Genomic DNA, 6,432 nt, shown 5'->3' on the forward strand with positions numbered 1-6,432 from the left:
GGGTTAAAGACCCGCCAGCCACCGTTCACATCACATGGTATCAATTGATTGTTTGCCTGGCCCAACTGACATTGATAAGCAGTGCAACTCCACGCATTGCGCTGGAAATTTTTAAGTATTTTAACTTCTAACAGCTGTACCACACTGTAAAGACTGAGCAGCCCTTCACCGCTTATTAACGACATCTGCTCTTTTAAAGAAGAACGGCATGTCGAAGGAGAGAGACTTGTTCGATCTGAAAACGGTGTGCACCGTTTTGCTACGGTTTCCAGGTTGAACATCATGATTCAACGCACCACCATTTCTGTTTAAGTAAACGTTTTGCTACATGTTGTTGGAAAACTCAGAACATAATATCCAAATTAAAAATAGTCCAGAACCTTACGTTACATTACCCCTGGATAGATCCAGAAGACTATGTGACCAGTTGAGAACTGATACCTCCCTCTTGCAATTGAGGTGAGCAGGTTCAATTATATTGCTGAGGAGGAGAGACTTTGTATTGTATGTGAACTGGGTGTTGTGGAAGATTAATTTAAATTTTTGTTTCATTGTTCGTTATACGAGGAACCAAGACTGCCTTTATTTCAGTTAATGCAATGTTTTACTGGGAGAGCCTGAAACTGCATGGAGAAGTTGTTGATTTGATTATATGATGCTCTCTTGTTTTGTACATGTATGGATGAACTTTTTCTAACTTGCTTGTGTCTGTGTCTTGTAAGCCCATACAGGCTGGGCACCCCGTGGTGCACGACATAAATAAAACATTATCTATCTATCTGTCTGTTTGTCTGTCGATTTATCTATACTCAGATTTAGAGGTTTTGATTTACAGTGTACAATAACTTCTTTGCTGCCTAAAATGGAGCCAGTCAGCCTCAGACCCTGACTTTAGCCTTATGCCTTGGCCACACTGATCCGTCAGAAAATGGACAGAACGGATAGACGGATAGATTTATGTCCGTTGCATGTACAAGTAACTACTTGTACAGCAGGTGGCGGTAAGCACCTTGAAGGTGTCAGCGACCCGCCTATAAACCGACTGCCTCGGCCGCCATCTTCTTTGAAAAGTTGAAACAAATCTCGGAACGCCTCCTCTCGAGACCTCGACTCTGATTGGCTAAACGGACAGTGACTATCCGACCATCCGATACGTCCATCCAGAAAAAGTTCATCCCTCTTCAACTTTCTGTCCATCAAAACGTATGCAAATTTTCTGGATACGTACGCTTCCGAGTAGTCCACGGACAGTCGGACAGCTGTCATTGAAAATGAATGGAAGTGAACAGAGAAATGAACGCACACGGACAGACACCACGGATCAGTGTGGCCAAGGCCTTAGCCCAGGCCTTGTTTCTCTTGTATAAGAGTCTAGATCAGGGGTGGCCAAATTGCAGCCCGCTGCCCGTTTTTAAGTGGCCCGCCATGAATTTAGAAAGAGAAAAAAAATGCTTCTTTTTTTGGCCGGTGAAGCTTTCTTTGTTTTTTTGTTTTTCCATTTTAAACTTTGAAACGGAAAACGGGAAACGGAAAACCAGGAAAAAAAAACGAAAAACATGTTTTGCCCATTTCATTTTTTCGATGTAAAACCATTGAAAATGGGTTCCTTGAATACCCTGACCTGTTTATTTTTATTTTTTTACATTTGTAAAGCTGAATGTTGGTGAAATTATCTCTGTCTTAAAGGGATAGTTTGGTTTGTTTGAATTGGGGTCCTATCAGCTAGTTGCATACACTAACTGAAATAGGTACAGTGTTCTCTGACGCTGAGCGCACCGTTTATCGAGACCCAGCACTCAGAGCAACAGCCTCCACAGCTCTGTCTCTCTACTGTCTACTCTACTGGTCTATTAGAGATCATTTATTAGGAAATTTAATATGAGGCCAAGTAGGGCTATCCACAATCTGGGTAACATTCAGCGAGACACAGAGGTTTTTAGAATCATACGATTTGGGAGTTAGCCAGTCCCAGTTTAGGTCGCTGAGCAAAACAATTTCCTTGTACTCAAGTTGAGATCAAAGATGTGCCAAGGATGAGAAGGACTCATTTACAGCTGTCAAGAACAACACCCAAGTATTTACAGCATACTGTAGCTGTCCACAAGCTCAATGTCAGTCCTTTTGATGCTGGTTAGTACGGACTAGGAGGCAGGGCCGGATTAACACAGTGTGATGCCCCAGGGTGACCCAGACATGAAGTGCCCCCCCACCCACACACACATGTAAAAAGTGAAATTTACTATTGTAATAAGTGCCACAAATTTACATGACTATTGTTCAAATAGAGCCTTAACACACATACTAGACACAAGACACAATGTAGATGATGGGGACTAACATCATCATACATGAATACAATTGGGCTAATTTAATTTAGAAGAGTCTCAGCTTTCCAGTCACACTCAATTTCTGCAATTCCAATATTGTTTAGGGGTCCTAAATGCAGAACATTTCAGAATAGGCACAAATAACACATTTATAATGCATGCAAAAAACGGCATGTTTTTTGGGGGGGAAGAATAAAATGGATTAGCATAAAGTCGGCATGTATGTAAAGGGGGACTTGTGGGTAACCATAGAACCCATTATTATTCAGATATCTTGAGGTGACAGGTCAAGGGACCTCTCTCTCACCCCGTATGACAGGCAGACGAGGCAGCAGTGGCGTGTCTAGGGAGTGGCCCGGGGTGGCACGGGCCACCCCTAGAATCTGATTGGCCACCGCAGATGCCACCCCATATGATTGGCTCTCTGCCCAGTCAGTAAACCAAGCTTACGTGTATAGGCACAATCCAGTCTTAAACCTGAGAGGCAGTAATGAGCCATAGTAGTGTCTAGCCTGCCGAAAGCCCCAGAGAAGAAGATCTTGATTTGAAGAGCAGCTGAGCAGCAGCCAACTAATGCTAAACCAACGTCGTCTTGTCTTGTGAAGAAGATTGAAGTGAAGCATCCTCTGTCTGATTCCTGGCGGCTACATGGACCAGGTGTCTCCTATATGCTATTTATTTATTGTGGCATGCGTGAGTAGACTCTTTGATACACATGACATAGCTGCTGTGCCAGTGGTTTAAAGAAAGACAACATACCTGCCAACAAACATGGAGATTTTCACTTTGAAATTAAGCACCCTCGCTAAAAAAATATCATATGTTACGGTAGGCTTGAAACTTCACCCTGTCTTTAAAACTAAGCCTGCTACTAACAGGGTAAACAGACAATAAACCTGTGTGCTAGGCTACGTGATAATGTGGTGCAGGTGTGTTTTCATCTCAGCTTGCTAGTTGCTAACATGAGCACACCTGTCGTCAAGATATTGTTTGTTGTCAATGCTAATGCTAGCTATGTAAATCTGTCTTGTGTAACTTTGTAGGCCTGATGTGAGCATGTCAAATGTATCCATGCATGCACAAGGAAATCTATTGTGCAAGAGATATAAAGTGACATACAGTATGTCTTCATGTGACCATTACAGTATGAAAAGAAATCAGAACATTGAGGATTTCTTCTCCATCAAAACAAATAAATTAAAAACTGCACAGCAGGACAGAGCAGCCAGCAGCACTGCTACCAGTCAGTCACAGTCAGAGCTGCAGGAAAGAGCAGCAACTCTCCTCCTTGTCACGGCCGGGACACACATCTTGCGTCTGCATGGCGTCTGCGTCGCGTTACCTGTTGATTTTCATTTCGGCGCCCATGTTAACAGGTTACAGCAGCCACACCACCGGCATGAGACGCGCATCTCAGGCGCGTGTCTTGCGAGGCGTGAGACGCGCGTCATCTAGAGAATAGAAGCGACGCCTATTTTTTCTGCTTACCGTGCGCATGTCTCTACACTATATTCTCAAATACATACTGCAGCATGCGCTAGGACGCGTCATCAGTGATGTTATCTGGGGTCGTAAGGTGTTTCGGGTCTGTCAACATCATACACCCTCGCCCAGTAGACCCAGCCGAGGCCAATTAAGACCCCGACTCGCGTCCCAGAAGCCGCTCACGGATCAGCCTTCCTACTCTGCAACGTTGCCCGCGGGAGGGCTAAGCGAGAACGCCCAATCCGCTGCAATAGAGCTAGTGCTACGCTGCAGTATTGGCCCTTCGGTGCATGGAGGATCTAGGCTCTGTGGGTTACTCCCGGCCGTGCTCCTCCTTCGTCTCACCAGACCCTCCCGTGGCAAAGGCAATCCAGAGGCAGAGAGGATGCCTCAAGGACGCCTCAAGAGGGCCTGTGCGCTGCACGTCATTCACCTGCATCGAGCATCTCGCTCTAGCCTGAAGGGCCCCAGGCCGCGCCGATCTTTGCGCAGATTTTCAGGAGGCTAATCCGTAGCGTTTGTGGATTTCTCCCTCACGAGAGAGCCAAGATGGGGTGCTAATCCCATCCCGTACCGGTTAGGGTTAGGCACAAATAGACATTAAAATGATATTTTACAGGGGCAGCCACAGCCAATCAAGGCTGTTTTTGATTTGAGACGGATGAGCTCACAGCTGCAGTTCTCCTGCCCTCTGAAAACCACATAAAGTACATATAGGCTACAATGTGGCTTCGTTCCTCCCCTCCCCACACACACACACACAAATCAATACTGCCTCGATTATGAAGTGAGCCCAAGCGATCTTCAGTTAAAATCATCATTGTATTGTTTAGCCTATAAAGCAAATTTAATAAAAGGTAAACTCTATAGGAAGAGAGTTGGCAGACAGACAGCAGCGCAGCAGCTGCAACGCAGCAGCCACGCTGCCTGTGTGGATGCCGCGGGCGTGCCAGCAGCAGCCATCACACCACGCACACGCAGCTAGGTAGACGCAAGATGTGTGTCCCGGCCGTGTCAGATGAGTCAAGCCAGCAGCTTGACAGCAGGGATGTACAGCAGGAGCCCCTGTAGGCTGTGGGTATGTATACACTGTCAAATCCTAATAGTTCCACATTTCACTTTAGTAACCTAAACAGTGATCTTGATATTGCCTTGATGTCAATGGAATTGTGGTTAATTGCCAGACATTGCAACTAAAGTTGAAACTTGTCAATTATGTGTGTAGAACTGGGAAGCTTTATATTACATTTGTATGGTGCTACTCTGTGTGATTGATGGGTCTATTTCTCTTAAATTATGCTTTAAACACAGGAATGTAAGACACTGTAATGTTACTAATTAAAGTAGATATATGTAGGCTAGTCTAGTTGGGACGAACATGGTAAATTAACGCTATTCTGACGTGTGCCGTGTGCGTGCACAGTGTGAGCGAGTGCATGTGTTTTTTGGCTAAAAGTCCAAAAAACGTCAAATTTTCGGTCCCTTCCTGGCCACCCCTTCATAAGTCTGTGCCCCACTTGTGCCACCCTGGTAAAAAAAAAGTCTGGACACGTCACTTCGAGGCAGGGATGCAAAGCATTCCTCAGCACATATACGTGGTGGTAAAACGTTTTTGAAGGATGTCCTGGTCGAGGTGTATGTTGTAGGCTTGTTGTAGGGTACATGCTTTGCAGTATAGCGTTAGTTTTCCGTCCCGTTCAAAGACGCATGGGTATTTCACCTTGATGACAATTTCCCCATCATTTGTTTCTGTGTGGGGCAATGGATGCCTTAGGCCTTCTAGTTTCATATGATATCAGTACCTTGGCTCTAGCTTTAAAAATGAGCCCCTACAGCCTCTGGAATTAGCCTGATGCCCCAAGGCAGCTGATGCCCCAGGCATAGGCGATTGTAGACCTTCCAACAGGGGTTGCACCACCCAGAAGTCAATGTAACTCCGGTAGGGGGGATAAAGACATTTTGGAAATTTTAAAATAAAATGCATTAATCTGGGGCACTCTGAGAGCAAAATGAAGAGGCTAGTAGATATGAAGAACTACACACATCACATTAATATCCTCTTCACTATGTTGTGGCTTTACAGTGATGAAAAAATAATTGTCTCCTTATATTCATAGCTTTCAAGGGGCGTTACGTGCTGCCGGGAACGCCCACCTGGTGGTAAAAAAAAAACTTGTTGATTCCGTTGCCTGCGAGTCGACTCACGCTGTTTGTTCAGCCAAAGTGCCGCATAGCCTACCTGTTGTGCTATCGGTTGCACTAAACCGACGAGGAGACACGCCTGGCTTGTGTTTTACAGAATCCCGTCGGAGAAAGAAAGGAGAAGGTTGTGGATTTGTGCGACGTGGTTCAGTCGCTGGGCAGGGGAAAAAAAATTGCTTTTTTTTCTACCATCAAAGTACACACGTCTTTGCTCTTTGCGGCCAACATTTCATCAAAGGTAAGCTCAAGTAACGTTACAATAATGATTAATACCCCGTTAACGTTACTTGAGCTTACCTTTGATGAAATGTTGGCCGCAAAGAGCAAAGACGTGTGTACTTTGATGGTAGAAAAAAAAGCAATTTTTTTTCCCCTGCCCAGTGACTGAACCACGTCGCACAAATCCACAACCTTCTCC

Source organism: Poromitra crassiceps, assembly GCF_964638095.1.
Source record: "Poromitra crassiceps genome assembly, contig: HAP1_SCAFFOLD_757, whole genome shotgun sequence".
NCBI lineage: Eukaryota > Metazoa > Chordata > Actinopteri > Beryciformes > Melamphaidae > Poromitra > Poromitra crassiceps.